The sequence below is a fragment of the Salmo trutta genome, chromosome 11 (genome assembly GCF_901001165.1).
Source record: "Salmo trutta chromosome 11, fSalTru1.1, whole genome shotgun sequence".
NCBI lineage: Eukaryota > Metazoa > Chordata > Actinopteri > Salmoniformes > Salmonidae > Salmo > Salmo trutta.
The window spans coordinates 18,853,847-18,871,094 of NC_042967.1; the positions used below are offsets into that span (position 1 = coordinate 18,853,847).

Genomic DNA, 17,248 nt, shown 5'->3' on the forward strand with positions numbered 1-17,248 from the left:
ACTATCAACAGCCAGTGAAATATCAAGGGCGCCAAATTTGAAAACTACTAAATGTCATAATTCAAATTTCTCAAACATACAACTATCTTACACCCTTTGAAAGATAAACATCTCCTTAATCTAACCACGTTGTCCAATTTCAAAAAGGCTTTACGGCGAAAGCATAAAGTTAGATTATGTTAGGACAGTACATTGATAAAACATTACATACAGCCATTTTCAATGCAAGGACAGGCGTCACCAAAAGCAGAAAACCAGCTAAAATTATGCACTAACCATTGACACTCTTCATCAGACGACACTCCTAGGACATTATGTTAGACAATGCATGCATTTTTTGTTCTATCAAGTTCATATTGATATCCAAAAACAGCATTTTACAATGGCGGTGATGTTCAGAAAATATTTTCCCTCCAATGCTGTCGGTGAATCAGAGCTACAATTTACAAAATTACTATTCAAAAACATTGATAAAATATAATATTGTCATTCAAAGAATTATAGATTAACATCTCGTGAATGCAACCGCTTTGCCAGATTTAAAAATAACTTTACTGGGAAATCACACTTTGCAATAAACGAGGTACTATGCTCTGAAAAATAAGCTAGGCGATACAGACTAGCGCCATCTTGGAATCATCTAAAATCAAATATAGTATTGTAAATATTCACTTACCTTTGATTATCTTCATCAGAAGGCACTACCAGGAATCCCAGGTTGTTTTGTTGTTGTTTTGTTCGAAAAAGCTCATAATTTATGTCCAAATAGCTCCTTCTTGTTAGCGCATTCCGAAGGCTACTCAAAATGTACGAAGCACGCGGAACATGTCGCCACAAAAGTACAATTTTTTTTTTAAATTTACGTTCGTTCAAACATGTCAAACGTTGTATAGCATAAATCCTTAGGGCCTTTTTCAATCAGAACTTCAATAATATTCAAGGCGGACGATTGCATTGTCTTATAAAACGTTTCGGAACAAAAGAGTCCACACATGCACGCGCGCCATAGTAGTAATGGCCATCCGCCTGTGACCTAGTTTCCAGCCTTCTCGTTCGGTCAGTTTTTACCGGAGAAGACTCAAACCACTTTGTAAAGACTGTTGACATCTAGTGGAAGCCTTAGGAAGTGCTAAATGAATCCTAACTCACTGTGTGTTTCATAGGCAAAGGCTTGAAAGTGATTCCACACGTCAGATTTCCACTTCCTGTTAGGATTTGTCTCAGGGTTTTGACTGCCATATGAGTTCTGTTATACTCACAGACACCATTCAAACAGTTTCAGAAACAGAGTGTTTTCTATCCAAATACTAATAATATGCATATCCTAGCTTCTGAGTTTGAGTAGGAGGCAGTTTAATATGGGCACGTATTTCATCTGAAAGTGACAATACTGCCCCCTATCCATAAAAAGTAGAAAGACGGTAAGAGAAGAGGAATGGAGTCCTAGTAACTGACTTAACTTCTATGGGCTATGTGAGATGCTAGCGTCCCCCCTACGGTTCACACTATTCAACAGCCAGTGAAAAATCAGAGCTCCAAATTCGAAAACAACAAAATGTCATAATCCAAATTTCTCAAACATACAACTATTTTACACCATTTTATAGATAAACATCTCCTTAATCCAACCACATTGTCCGATTTTAAAAAGGCTTTACAAAGAAAGCATAAAGTTAGATTATGTTAGGACAGTACATAGACAAAATATTACACACAGCCATTTTCAATGCAAGAACAGGCGTCACCAAAAGCAGAAAAACAGCTAAAATTATATAATAACCTTTGACAATCTTCATCAGATGGCACTGCTAGGACATTATGTTAGACAATACATGCATTTTTTGTTCCATTATGTTCATATTTATATCCAAAAACAGCATATTACACTGGCGCTTGACGTTCAGAGAATGTATTTCCCCCAAAACTGCCGGTGAATCAGCATAACAGTTTACAAAATTACTCATTATAAACGTTGATCAAATATTAAACTGTTATTCAAAGAATTATAGATTAACATCTCCTGAATGCAACCGCATTGACAGATTTCAAAATAACTTTACTGGGAAGGCACACTTTGCAATAATCTGAGTACTGCGCTCAGAAAAATACATCAGGCAATTAGAGATACCCGCCATTTTGGAGTCATCTAAATGCATAAATAGTACTAGAAATATTCCCTTACCTTTAGTAATCTTCATCAGAAGGCACTTCCAGGAATCCCAGGTCCACAATTAATGTTGTTTTGTTTGATAAAGTTCATAATTTATGTCCAAATAACTCCATGTCGTTTGCGCATTCAGTAGGCTACTCAAAATGTCGTGGCGCGAGAAAATCCTCACAACGAAAAGTTTAAAAAAAAGTACTATTTACGTTCGTTCAAACATGTCAAACGTTGTATAGCATCAATCTTTAGGGCCATTTTAAGTTCACACTTCAATAATATTCCAACCGGACCCTTGCTATGTCTTGAAAAACGTTTTGGAACGCAGGTATCTTCTCACGTGAACGCGCCCTATGAACTGAAGTGTGTTTCTGGTCACCTGCTTCCCAGCCTTCTCCTTCGGTCTGTTTACCGCAAAAGGCTCAAACAACTTTCTAAGACTGTTGACATCTAGTGGAAGCCTTAGGAAGTGTTATTTGAGTCCTAACTCACTGTGTGTTGGAAAGGCAAGGATTTGAGAAAACTACAGGAACCAGATTTTCATTTCCTGGTTGAATTTCTCTGAGGTTTTTGCCTGCCATATGAGTTCTATTATACTCAGACATCATTCAAACAGTTTTGGAAACTTTAGAGTGTTTTCTATCCAAATCTACTAATCATTTGCAAATATGTGACTCTGGGCCGGAGTATTAGGCCGTTTACTCTGGGCACACTTTTCATCCAAAAGTGAAAATACTGCCCCCTAGCCCTTAAAGGTTAACTACACACCAAACTCGGAGAGCCTCTTCTCCAGCGTCACCTTCTCATTGGTCTAAACACTGACCCTGACCTTGACCCACTCTGCCTCAGTAACTGGTCTCTCTCGCTCAGTAACTGGTCTCTCTCGCTCAGTAACTGGTCTCTCTGCCTCAACAACTGGTCTCTCTGCCTCAACAACTGGTCTCTCTGCCTCAACAACTGGTCTCTCTGCCTCAACAACTGGTCTCTCTGCCTCAACAACTGGTCTCTCTGCCTCAACAACTGGTCTCTCTGCCTCAACAACTGGTCTCTCTGCCTCAACAACTGGTCTCTCTGCCTCAACAACTGGTCTCTCTGCCTCAACAACTGGTCTCTCTGCCTCAACAACTGGTCTCTCTGCCTCAACAACTGGTCTCTCTGCCTCAACAACTGGTCTCTCTGCCTCAACAACTGGTCTCTCTGCCTCAACAACTGGTCTCTCTGCCTCAACAACTGGTCTCTCTGCCTCAACAACTGGTCTCTCTGCCTCAACAACTGGTCTCTCTGCCTCAACAACTGGTCTCTCTGCCTCAACAACTGGTCTCTCTGCCTCAACAACTGGTCTCTCTGCCTCAACAACTGGTCTCTCTGCCTCAACAACTGGTCTCTCTGCCTCAACAACTGGTCTCTCTGCCTCAACAACTGGTCTCTCTGCCTCAACAACTGGTCTCTCTGCCTCAACAACTGGTCTCTCTGCCTCAACAACTGGTCTCTCTGCCTCAACAACTGGTCTCTCTGCCTCAACAACTGGTCTCTCTGCCTCAACAACTGGTCTCTCTGCCTCAACAACTGGTCTCTCTGCCTCAACAACTGGTCTCTCTGCCTCAACAACTGGTCTCTCTGCCTCAACAACTGGTCTCTCTGCCTCAACAACTGGTCTCTCTGCCTCAACAACTGGTCTCTCTGCCTCAACAACTGGTCTCGCTGCCTCAACAACTGGTCGCGCTGCCTCAACAACTGGTCGCGCTGCCTCAACAACTGGTCGCGCTGCCTCAGTCACTGGTCGCGCTGCCTCAGGAGCTGGTCTCTCTGCCTCAGGAGCTGGTCTCTCTGCCTCAGGAGCTGGTCTCTCTGCCTCAGGAGCTGGTCTCTCTGCCTCAGGAGCTGGTCTCTCTGCCTCAGGAGCTGGTCTCTCTGCCTCAGGAGCTGGTCTCTCTGCCTCAGGAGCTGGTCTCTCTGCCTCAGGAGCTGGTCTCTCTGCCTCAGGAGCTGGTCTCTCTGCCTCAGGAGCTGGTCTCTCTGCCTCAGGAGCTGGTCTCTCTGCCTCAGGAACTGGTCTCTCTCCCTCAGGAGCTGGTCTCTCTGCCTCAGGAGCTGGTCTCTCTGCCTCAGGAGCTGGTCTCTCTGCCTCAGGAGCTGGTCTCTCTGCCTCAGGAGCTGGTCTCTCTGCCTCAGGAGCTGGTCTCTCTGCCTCAGGAGCTGGTCTCTCTGCCTCAGGAGCTGGTCTCTCTGCCTCAGGAGCTGGTCTCTCTGCCTCAGTAACAGTTTTCTCTCCCTATGTAAATGGTCTCTCTACCTCAGTAACTGGTCTCTGTCACTCAGAAACTGGTCTCTATGCCTCAGAAACTGGTCTCTATGCCTCAGAAACTGGTCTCTATGCCTCAGAAACTGGTCTCTATGCCTCAGAAACTGGTCTCTGTCCCTCAGTAGCTGGTCTCGCTGCCTCTGTAACTGGCCTCTCTCACTCTTTAACCTGTTACATCTAGGGGGCAGTAATTTCACGGCTGGATAAAAAACGTACCCGATTTAATCTGATTATTAGTCCTGCCCAGAAACTGGAATATGCATATAATTATTAGCTTTGGAGAGAAAACACTCCAAAGTTTCTGAAACTGTTTGAATGGTGTCTGTGAGTATAACAGAACTCCTATGGCAGGCAAAAACCTGAGATGCTTCTGTTCAGGAAGTACCCTGTCTGAACATTTCTTGCCCTTCTTTATTATCTCTGTCGTTTACAAAGGATCTCTGCTCTTACGTGACACTTCTCACGTCAACAATGGAGTCTCACAGCCCGGGAAAAACAGGAATGATGTCATTCAAAGCCCTGGCTGAAGCACACGAGAGCAAATGCTGAGTGGTCAGTCAATGGACTAAGCCTTAGGCGCGTGACACGCCCCGCCCCCGGCTTTTGGTTTTTTCCTCAGTTTACAGACAGGCAGATTCCCGGTCGGAATATTATCGCTTCTCTACGAGATAAATTGCATAAATATTGGTTTTAAACAGCGGTTGACATGCTTCGAAGTACGGTAATGGAATATTTCGAAATTTTTTGTCATATTTTGCGTCATGCTCGTGGCCGAGATTTAGCGTTGGGATAGTGTCTAGAACGCACGAACAAAACGTCGCTGTTTGGATATAACGATGGATTATTTGGGACCAAACCTACATTTGTTATTGAAGTAGAAGTCCTGGCAGTGTATTCTGATGAAGAACAAGCAAGGTAAGAACATTTTTCTTATAGGAAATGTGATTTTGGTGAAGGCTACACTGGGTGGGTGTCTAAATAGCTAGCCCTGTAACGCCGGGCTATGTACTTACATTATTGCAAAATGTGCTTCATCCGAAAAGCTATTTTAAAATCGGACATATCGAGTGCATAGAGGAGTTCTGTATCTATAATTCTTAAAATAATTGTTATGCTTTTTGTGAACGTTTATCGTGAGTAATTTAGTAAAATCACCGGAAGTGTTCGGTGGGAATGCTAGTTCTGAACGTCACATGCTAATGTAAAAAGCTGGTTTTTGATATAAATATGAACTTGATTGAACAGACATGCATGTATTGTATAACACAATGTCCTAGGTGTGTCATCTGATGAAGATCATCAAAGGTTAGTGCTGCATTTAGATATGGTTTGGGTTTATGTGACATGATATGCTAGCTTGAAAAATGGCTGTGTGATTATTCCTGGCTGGGTACTCTGCTGACATAATCTAATGTTTTGCTTTCGCTGTAAAGCCTTTTTGAAATCGGACAGTTTGGTTAGATAAAGGAGAGTCTTGTCTTTAAATAGCTGTAACATAGTCATATGTTTGAAAAGTGTAAGTTTTCGGATTTAGAGGAGTTTGAATTTCGCGCCCCGCCCATCATTGGATATTGGAGCAGACGTTCCGCTAGCGGAACGTGTAGATGTAAGAAGTTAACTGGTATTTGTTCCTCAGTAACTGGTCTCTGTGCCTCTGTAACTGTTCTCCCTCACTCTTTAACTGGTATCGGTCCTTCAGTAACTGGTCTCTCTCCCTCTGTAACTGGTCTCTCTCCCTCTGTAACTGGTCTCTCTCCCTCTGTAACTGGTCTCTCTCCCTCTGTAACTGGTCTCTCTCCCTCTGTAACTGGTCTCTCTCCCTCTGTAACTGGTCTCTCTCCCTCTGTAACTGGTCTCTCTCCCTCTGTAACTGGTCTCTCTCCCTCTGTAACTGGTCTCTCTCCCTCTGTAACTGGTCTCTCTCCCTCTGTAACTGGTCTCTCTCCCTCTGTAACTGGTCTCTCTCCCTCTGTTGGTACTGTCTCTCTCCCTCTGTAACTGGTCTCTCTCCCTCTGTAACTGGTCTCTCTCCCTCTGTAACTGGTCTCTCTCCCTCTGTAACTGGTCTCTCTCCCTCTGTAACTGGTCTCTCTCCCTCTGTAACTGGTCTCTCTCCCTCTGTAACTGGTCTCTCTCCCTCTGTAACTGGTCTTTCTCACTCAGTAAATGGTCTCTCTCCTTCAGTAACTGGTCTCTCTCCTTCAGTAACTGGTCTCTCTCACTCTTTAACTGGTTTCTGTTCTGCCTGCACTGATCTCTCCCCTTCAGCAGCTGGTTTATGTCTGTACACAGGTCAATGATACCCCTACTGGTATCTGGCTGGTCTCTGTCATGCACCAGGCCAGTGGTGTTGTAACAGGCCTCTATTTGGTCTCTCTCTTCTGTGGAGCCGGCTAAAATAGCACATCTGGAGTCGGGTAATGTTTTCCATAGATGCTGATCTTGGGTCAGTTTTGCATTTCCCCCTGCTAAATGGTTAAGGTTAGAATTGGGGGAGGAGAAGTTGATCCTAGATCTCAATTCTCTATTGATGATGTCTACAGTTTTTATGTTTGTTTCAAACTACAGGTCCCACTAGCTATGTAATGTCAAGTCTCATCTGTAACTGGTCTCTTGTGATACTTTCTGTAGTGAGAAAATGAAATACAAGTTATGTTCCAAATTGCACCCTATTCCTGTCAGCCTATTCTGGTCAGAAGTAGTGTACTAAACAGAAATAGGGTGCCATTTGGGACACAGCGTCACTCACAGAAAGCCAGGCTCAGGGAGATGATGAGAGTGACTTGTAGAACACACAGCACTCCTAAACACACAGCAGCCAGCCTGTAGAGTCCTGTTCTTCCATCTGCAGAGGAACACGCACGAACACACACTAACACACCCACACGCACGCACGCACACACACACATCTTACATCATTAACGCTGACAACTGAACCAAGTGCAAATCAAAACTAGATGTTGAACTTATGTCTGTGCCCAGTGGGATGATTTTACCAACTGAGACACAGAAGAAAATCTATCATGTTGTTTTATTATATGGTTTTAGTGTTTGTCTAGTTGTGTGTGTGTGTGTGTGTGTGTGTGTGTGTGTGTGTGTGTGTGTGTCACAGGAGGTTGGTGGCACCTTCATTGGGGAGGACGGCCTCATGTTAATGACTGGAGCGGAATAGGTGGACAACAGCAGAATGAAGGGTTGGATCATTAATCACCTTCCAAAAACATTAAAATGAAGAAGGATGTCAGGGAACAGAATAAACAAGGGATGGAGAGGACATTATACACAACAGTCTGGTCTTTAAGCCTGCGTTCCAAATGGCATCCTATTTCCCTATGTAGTGCACTATTTAGAGAATAGGGTGCCATTAAGGACACATATCAAGTCTCCTTCTTATTGGTGGATAGAGCCTGGAAACATCCAGTCACCTGCGGTCCACAGACAGAGAACAGAGAGGGAGAGGGTGGAGACCCCATTAGACACCATGATGAGTGTGTAGCAGACAGGTCCTCTGGTGCTTGGTGTTGCCATTGGTCACCTACACGTTGTCCCTTGTACAGTGAAGGTGAGTCATTCTCACCTTTCATTAGCATTGTTTTTGTTTGTGTGTGTGAGTGTGCCCTCTCAGTATCCAATCACATTCAATCAGGAAGCTGGTAGACCTTGTTCAAGACAATTGTTCCTTTTTTTATTCAAAAGTGACTTTGTTATTCTTATTATTAAAGTGATAAACATAGGTTCATAATTGGACCCACTTTTTTTGTACAAAGCATAAGCCTATGGCAAATCACATGACATGTTTCTAATAAAAATAATGAAAAATCATTTTCAAGAGTACAGTATGTCTACATACTCTCCTCTAAATCTAAACACAATTATTTGTGTTATTTTTTCTCTCTTCCTCATCTATGTCTCTCTCTCTGACACTAAGGCTCTATCTCAATTAGGCGGAGAGGACTCTAAGAAAGACTCTCCTCTCCTCCTTTCAACCCTATTAGAGGAGAAGGTCCAAGGTCCCTCACCTGTCATACCACTATTTCACCTCTATGTTGAGTTCATCTCTCACTTTAACCACTAGGTGGAATCATCACTTCTTCAGGCTAGGGTCCTTTTTTCAGAATTTCCGCCTGACTGATGTGCCCAAAGTAAACTGCCTGTTACTCAGGCCAAGATGCCATGATATACATATAATTGGTACCATTGGATAAAAAACACTTTGACATTTGTAGAAATGTTAAAATATTGTATGAGACTATAAGAGATATGGTAGGAGAAAATCCAAAGACAAACCAACCAGATTATTTTTTTGGACAGCCCATGCTCCTAGAATGGAAGGTATAGGGTCATATACAAATCCAGCTCATAGATTGCAATTCCTATGGCTTCCACTAGATGTCAACAGTCTTTGTTCAGAGTTTCAGGCTTGTTTCTTCCCAAACGAGAAAGAATTTTGAGTTTTAGTACTGGGAGTCAGAGTTGGAAATCAGTCTGTGCGCGTGCGACGAAGAGGATGTGCACCTGTGTCACAGTATCTAACGAAGGTGGCGCCCCTCCTCGGCCGGGCGGCGCTCGGCGGTCGTCGTCGCCGGCCTATTAGCTGCCACCGATCGTTGTTTCTGTGTCTTTTGGTTTTGTCTGTCTATCCCGCACCCGTTTTGTGTTTGTCATTAGTGGGGGGTTATTTAGTGTGTATTTTCAGTTGGGGTTCTCGTGCGGGATTGTTTATTGTCCACTCAGGACAGTTGCGAGTGTAAGCTGTTCTTTCGCTGTTATTGTCCATTATATTGCCGGGCTGCGCCCCGTGCGCTTTTCTTCAGTGCGCTTATTTTGGGAATGTGTTTTTCCCCTGGCGGACTTCGCCACGCGCCCTGTACCCTACGGCTATTGCGTTTGCAATTATTATTATTTAAACACAGTTGCTCCGGCCCTCTGTCTCCTGCTCCTGATTCCAAATCTCCACTGGTCCTAGACAGCCGTGACAACCTGTTAATTTTGCTTTTCTATTGAATATACTTCTTTCCGTATGAAATATACTGCTCAAAAAAATAAAGGGAACACTTAAACAACACATCCTAGATCTGAATGAAATAAATAATGTTATTAAATACTTTTTTCTTTACATAGTTGAATGTGCTGACAACAAAATCACACAAAAATAAATCCATGGAAATCCAATTTATCAACCCATGGAGGTCTGGATTTGGAGTCACACTCAAAATTAAAGTGGAAAACCACACTACAGGCTGATCCACCTTTGATGTAATGTCCTTAAAACAAGTCAAAATGAGGCTCAGTAGTGTGTGTGGCCTCCACGTGCCTGTATGACCTCCCTACAACGCCTGGGCATGCTCCTGATGAGGTGGCGGATGGTCTCCTGAGGGATCTCCTCCCAGACCTGGACTAAAGCATCTGCCAACTCCTGGACAGTCTGTGGTGCAACGTGGCGTTGGTGGATGGAGCGAGACATGATGTCCCAGATGTGCTCAATTGGTTTCAGGTCTGGGGAACGGACGGGCCAGTCCATAGCATCAATGCCTTCCTCTTGCAGGAACTGCTGACACACTCCAGCCACATGAGGTCTAGCATTGTCTTGCATTAGGAGGAACCCAGGGCCAACCGCACCAGCATATGGTCTCACGAGGGGTCTGAGGATCTCATCTCGGTACCTAATGGCAGTCAGGCTACCTCTGGAGAGCACATGGAGGACTGTGCAGCCCCCCAAAGAAATGCCACCCCCACACCATGACTGACCCACCGCCAAACCGGTCATGCTGGAGGATGTTGCAGGCAGCAGAACGTTCTCCACGGCGTCTCCAGACTGTCACGTCTGTCACGTGCTCAGTGTGAACCTGCTTTCATCTGTGAAGAGCACAGGACGCCAGTGGCGAATTTGCCAATCTTGGTGTTCTCTGGCAAATGCCAAACGTCCTACACGGTGTTGGGCTGTAAGCACAACCCCCATCTGTGGACGTCGGGCCCTCATACCACCATCATGGAGTCTGTTTCTGACCTTTTGAGCAGACACATGCACATTTGTGGCCTGCTGGAGGTCATTTTGCAGGGCTCTGGCAGTGCTTCTCCTGCTCCTCCTTGCACAAAGGCGGAGGTAGCGGTCCTGCTGCTGGGTTGTTGCCCTCCTACGGCCTCCTCCACGTCTCCTGATGTACTGGCCTGTCTCCTGGTAGCGCCTCCATGCTCTGGACACTACGCTGACAGACACAGCAAACCTTCTTGCCACAGATTGCATTGATGTGCCATCCTGGATGAGCTGCACTACCTGAGCCACTTGTGTGGATTGTAGACTCCGTCTCATGCTACCACTAGAGTGAAAGCACCGCCAGCATTCAAAAGTGACCAAAACATCAGCCAGGAAGCATAGGAACTGAGAAGTGGTCTGTGGTCCCCACCTGCAGAACCACTCCTTTATTTGGGGTGTCTTGCTAATTGCCTATAATTTCCACCTGTTGTCTATTCCATTTGCACAACAGCATGTGAAATGTATTGTCAATCAGTGTTGCTTCCTAAGTGGACAGTTTGATTTCACAAAAGTGTGATTGACTTGGAGTTACATTGTGTTGTTTAAGTGTTCCCTTTATTTTTTTGAGCAGTGTATTATAGTTTAATTACATTTTAGGGTACCTGAGGATTAAATAGAAATGTATTTTGACTTGTTTTAACAAAGTTTAGCGGTAGCTTTTTGGATTCCTTTCTCTGCATGTTGAATGAGTGTATTACTCAAATCGATGGCGCCAACTAAACATACTTTTTGGGATATAAAGAAGGATTTTATCTAACAAAACGACCATACATGTTGTAGCTGGGACCCTTTGGATTGCAAATCAGAGGACATTTTCAAAAAGTAAGTGAATATTTAATCGCTATTTTTGATTTTATGAAGCCTGTGCTGGTTTTAAAATATTTTGATGTGGGGCGCCGTCCTCAAACAATTGCATGACATGCTTTCACTGTAAAGTGTATTGTAAATCGGACAATGCAGTTAGATTAACAAGAATTTAAGCTTTTAACCAATATAAGATACTTGTATGTACCTAAATGTTTAATATCCATAATTGTTATGATTATTTATTTGAATTGCGTGCCCTCCAAATTCACCAGAAGTTGTCGACAGAAGTCCGGCTAGCGGGATGCTTAGCCTTAAGTGTTAACCATTCAGGACCAATTCCAACTATTAAAATAATAACTATATAAAAAGAGAAAGCGAGAGAGGGCCTACAACAGCACCTAGATCTTCTGCACAGATTCTGCCAGACCTGGGCCCTGACAGTAAATCTCAGAATACCAAAATAATGGTGTTCCAAAAAAGGTCCAGTTGCCAGAACCACAAATACAAATTCCATCTTGACACCGTTGCCCTACAGCACACAAAAAACTATACATACCTTGGCCTAAACATCAGAGCCACAGTTAACTTCCACAAAGCTGTGAATGTTCTGAGACAAGGCAAGAAGGGCCTTCTATGCCATCAAAATGAACATAAAATTCGACATACCAATTAAGATCTGGCTAAAAATACTTGAATCAGTTATAGAACCCATTGCCCTTTATGGTCTGGGGTCCGCTCACTAACCAAGAATTCATAAAATGGGACAAACACCAAATTGACACTCTGCATGCAGAATTCTGCAAAAATATTGTCCATGAACAATGTAAAACACCAAATAATGCATGCAGAGCAGAATTTTGCCGATACCCGCTAATTATCCAAAACCAGAAAATAAATTAAATCCATTAAATCCTACAACCACTTAAAACGAAGCAATTCCCAAACCTTCCATAACAAAGCCATCACCTACAGAGAGATTAACCTGGAGAAGAGTCCCCTAAGCAAGCTGGTCCTGGGGCTCTGTTCACAAACACAAACAGACCTCACAGAGTCCCAGGACAGCAACACAATTAGACCCAACCAAATCATGAGAAAACAAAACGATAATTACTTGACACACTGGAAAAAATTAACAAAAAACAGAGCAAACTAGAATGCTATTTGGCCCTAAACAGAGAGTACACATTGTCAGAATACCTGACCACTGTGACTGACCCAAACTTAAGGAAAGCTTTGACTATGTACAGACTCAGTGAGCATAGCCTTGCTATTGAGAAAGGCCGCCGTAGGCAGACCTGGCTCTCAAGAGAAGACAGGCTATGTGCACACTGCCCACAAAATGAGGTGGAAACTGAGCTGCACTTCTTAACCTGCCAAATGTATGACCATATTAGAAACACATATTTCCCTCAAATTACACAGATCCACAAAGAATTTGAAAACAAACCAGATTTTGATAAACTCCCATATCTACTGGGTGAAATACCACAATGTGCCATCACAGCAGCAAGATTTGTGACCTGTTGCCAGAAGACAAGGGCAACTAGTGAAGAACAAGCACCATTGTAAATACAACCCATATTTATGTTTATTTATTTTCCCTTTTGTACATTAACCATTTGCACATCGTTACAACACTGTATATATACATAATATATAATTTGAAATGTCTTTATTCTTTTGGAACTTCTGTGAGTGTAATATTTACTGCTCATTTTTATTGTTTATTTCATTTTTGTATATTATCTACTTCACTTGCTTTGTCAATGTTAACATATGTTCCCATGACACTAAAGCCCGTTTAATTGAATTGAAATTAATTGAGAGAGACACAGAGAGACACAGAGAGACACAGACAGACACAGAGAGAGACACGGAGACACAGAGAAAGAGAGACAGATAGAATGTGTGTTACTGTGGGTTATTGTTACACCCCTTTCTCACAGATCCAGTTATGATTTGTCCCACATTTGTCATCATTCCATGTCTGTACAGGGTCATCTTGTCTATAGTATATCTCAACACAGTCTGTCTACCCAGAGAACAGACCACCATTATCAGGCTGTCCTGTCCCCCAGTCCCTAAACAACACAGAGAACCAGACAGTCCGACACTGTGGTACAAACATCCTGCTCAATTATAGACGTAGTCCTATGCTTTTACAGTTTTAAAGACACACTCTGTAAGATGATCATACCATTATCAAGAATGGAACATCAAAACATTTCTCTACATTCATATGTAAATATTACCTCGTTTCTATAATGAATCTATAGCTCTCTTCAATGACATTCATGAGTGAAAACATACCTTTTTATGAACATGATTGGAAGCAAAATATCTTTGTTGTTTTTTATCTCCATATCACCTGGTAAAATGGTCAAATCTCTCACCCTGTGGTCAGTGATGTCCCGTCCACCCACTTCCAGGTCTCTTCTCAGTGAGTCAGTCAGACCAATCCAGGCTCTCAGGTGGAGGTTGAAGACATGTCTGTTGTCGAGAAAGATAAATTGATCACAATTGATATATTTATACAATTTTGCACACATATTAGTGTACTGATGAAAAGTATACTTGCTCCACCTCTCTCTCTCTCATTTATGATAACCAGGTCTGCTCCTCTCTCCAGACAGTCCTGTCTGCTCTCCTCCCAGGTTTTCTTCTCAGTAGAGAGGAAGTAGTACCTGGAGTCAAAGTATCTCCATCCCTCCTGACATTGCTGCTCTGTTGAAGAGTAAAGTTGAACACATTGAGAAACTTAGCCAGTATCTTTAAACTCATAAACCCATTGATACATAATTACTGTTGATTTTACTTCTAATTTATCAGAGTTTATATCTCAAAAAGCTTTGCCTGAATATGGCCTTTCTCTTCAGTCAGGTTGTTGTATCTGGTCTGTAACTGGTCTCTGTCTGCAGTTGTGTTTGTCTTATAAAGGGAAAAACTCTGTGATAAGATGTTCCTTTTATCCTCAGAATCTTTGATGGCTCTGTTATCTACAAAGTATAAACTTAAGGTTACTAGCTAAACACCAGGTAAATAGGCTTAGTAACCACCACTTCTTACAATTAGGTGATAAGCAATGAACTTGGACACAAACTCACAGTAGACAGACAGGCCTATGATCCCAGCTAGTATGAGAACACACAACAGCCCCAGAAACACTTCAGCAGCTAGGAAGGGTCTCTTCCCTGAGCTATCAGTCTCTGTGGAAACATACAATACACTGTTATTTTTTTGTGAGTGTGTGTGTGACCTGAGTGCTGGTCTCCTGGTCCATTATTAGGAGCAGTGTCTGCTGTCTCTTCTCTCTTGGTGCTGGTCTCACCGTCTCTCAGGGTGTCTGCACTGATGTAGATATCCACAATCCTCTCCTCCATCTCACCTCTGTCAAACTTGACCTTCTTGTTCATATCTGGTTCAGCATAGATGACCTTTGACATGTTTAACAATGCCTGGGTCTTTCTTTCTATGTAGGTCTACTGCAGGGGCGAAAAAGCTGATATCAACTTTGGAGGGGACAATTATGTTGTAATATGTTAAATGTTAAATGTATATTGAGGAACCATAATTACTACAACTGGATAATTGATAGGTACAGTAGTTAACTGAAGGGTTGTCCCAACTTTTAAATCATTATAATACAACTACTAATAATAGTTATAGCAGTGTTCCTTATCAGTCCAGTGTGTATGCAGGTATTTGTATTTACAACCAGCAATACCAAGAAAGACCAGTAGGTGGTATTGGTACACTGTGTATGGGTGCAGTTTTCATAAATACAATGAACATGGTGTGATCTCATCTAAAATAATCTCTATTGAGAACCATCACAAAGTTGGACTCCATATTGAATTTACCTTTATATTTTACTTTTTCTGATACATTTATATAGTCATTAAATATGTGCCACTGGCCTGAGTCTACTACAATAGCTTACAAGAACAAAAAGCTAAAAATAAGTACAGTTGTAAAAGCAAAACAACTACTTCAATGAATAACCCAATTCTATCAACCAAAATATCCTTCAAAAATACTTATTTATTGCTCAGTCAGTGCCTCAACTCTTCAGACAGCAGCTATAGACAAGTAAAGTAAAATAAAATAACATTAAATAAATAATTAGTAAGTGTACTGTCATGTACTAGAAAGTGAAAACTACTAAACAAAAGCACAAATATCATTATATACAGCAGGGGTTCTCAAACAGGAGTCCGTTCACTTTCTCTTGGTCCATGCTGGCCCATAGCCAAGTCTTTAACCTGCAGAGTGCACTGAAACTCCTCTCAGCCTCACATGAAGACACTGGCACCACAAACAAAATTCTGATCAGCACCTCAACTTGGTCAAACAACCCCCTGCACCTCCACTGGAAGTCTCCTGAGGACATCTGCTGCCTTTCCACTGCTGCTACAGTGGTATTTGTTGCAAAAGAGAGGGATCTGCACTGAAAGAGAATCTATGTTCAGCTCAGGGTACTGATCTAAAGACTCATCCAACTCCCCTGTGAGAAACACTCTTTCCAACTTTTGTAGGATGTTTACACTGTCCTGGTCAAAACGGTCGCCAAACTGAACCTCCACACCGTCCAACACTTTAAAAACATTCTGCCCTATAGAGATCCACTGCTTTGCCAGCAAATCGTCTTGAGTGTGTCTCAATGGATTCAATCACTGTTGTTGCTTTCTCATACAGTGCAAGGTAGCTTTCGTCATTTCTGCTGTTTACCCCACGCGCTGGATAACTGGGCACTTGACTGGATTTAGCTGGTGTGCTGTTACAGTTACAAAGTGGCGGTGGGTTTGGCAGTTTTGATGTGCTGTGAATTTTTCAATGGCTTTTCCACCAGTTCCTAAATCCTGCACTAATGAAGGCAACATCCACTCTTCAGCCAAAAGATGGCTGGCTTGAAAACACAACACTAATTTTATTGATGGATTATAATGTAGCCAGGGGAAATCGCGAAACCATCTCTCTTGAAACCTCAACACTGTTGGCAAGAGTTTGCGGTTCTATAAATTGTGCGTGTGGCTCATATGGTTTTGTGCCATCACTGAGGTAACTGGACAATGCTGTGCCACTGTCCCTTATACAGGTGCTGCTGGCAACAAGGTTGACACCTGGTCCTGCCGTGGCTGTGACACTGTCCTCTGAAGTCTCTCTCCGTTGCTCTTTCCCTTTCACCACCCTCACTGACTCACAGTGTGTCTCCTAGAAAAGCAATAAGGTGTTTGCCATACTCCTAACTACCGGTACCCAAAACTACATAATTAATCACAACAGCAATACCATTGCCTTTAACAAATCTTAGTTGAGTCACCAGTTTAAGTTGAGAGTGGGGGTATCCATGGCATTTTCCAATTATGTCCCAATTTTACAAGTCTAAAAAAGAGAGAACCTTTCATAATGTTGCCAAACAAAGACTCAACAAACTTACCTGAGACTCCATGTCTCTGCCAGTCTGTTCCTGCCTGTTAGTCTCTGCCAGTCTGACCTTGCCCATATGTCCCCAGCTCTGCTGTCTGTGTGCCATCTGTTGCCTGCTCTGCCTAATGACATCATTATGAAACATGTCCATTATCATTTCACTTCTTTTATCAACAAGTCTTTGATATATTAGGCTAGAAGGGGGTTCTTACTTTGCATTTTGGTGTACTGAAAATACTCTTGACGTCCGTCTTTTTTCTGCCATTTTTCTACCAGGCTGGCTGGCTACACACACACACACACACACACACACACACACACACACACACACACACACACACACAGTGTTCAGGTTATTTACAGTAGGAGATGGGCTTCTATCATCTATCATCTTCTATATGGGCTTCTATCATTCTAGATGGGCTTCTATCATCTGCTATCATTCTATATGGGCTTCGATCTAAAAGGTAGCTAGCTGACCGGATTGCAGTGACAAGGGTTGACAGCTGTATGAGTT

General features: G+C 42.8%; 2 long non-coding RNA genes across 2 annotated transcripts; both read right to left on the minus strand.

Moving 5' to 3' along the window:
- Positions 1-4,442: 4,442 nt before the first annotated feature.
- LOC115202390 (uncharacterized) lies at positions 4,443-6,225 on the minus strand. Its single transcript, XR_003879961.1, has 2 exons — positions 6,083-6,225; positions 4,443-4,631 (listed from the first exon to the last, which is right to left on the minus strand). It is a non-coding gene; the product is annotated as an uncharacterized LOC115202390 (long non-coding RNA).
- A 6,829-nt stretch (positions 6,226-13,054) lies between these two features.
- Positions 13,055-16,983, minus strand: LOC115202382 (uncharacterized). The gene is made up of 6 exons (XR_003879950.1): positions 16,944-16,983; positions 16,742-16,853; positions 14,561-14,786; positions 13,888-14,028; positions 13,698-13,794; positions 13,055-13,094 (listed from the first exon to the last, which is right to left on the minus strand). It is a non-coding gene; the product is annotated as an uncharacterized LOC115202382 (long non-coding RNA).
- Positions 16,984-17,248: the final 265 nt, after the last annotated feature.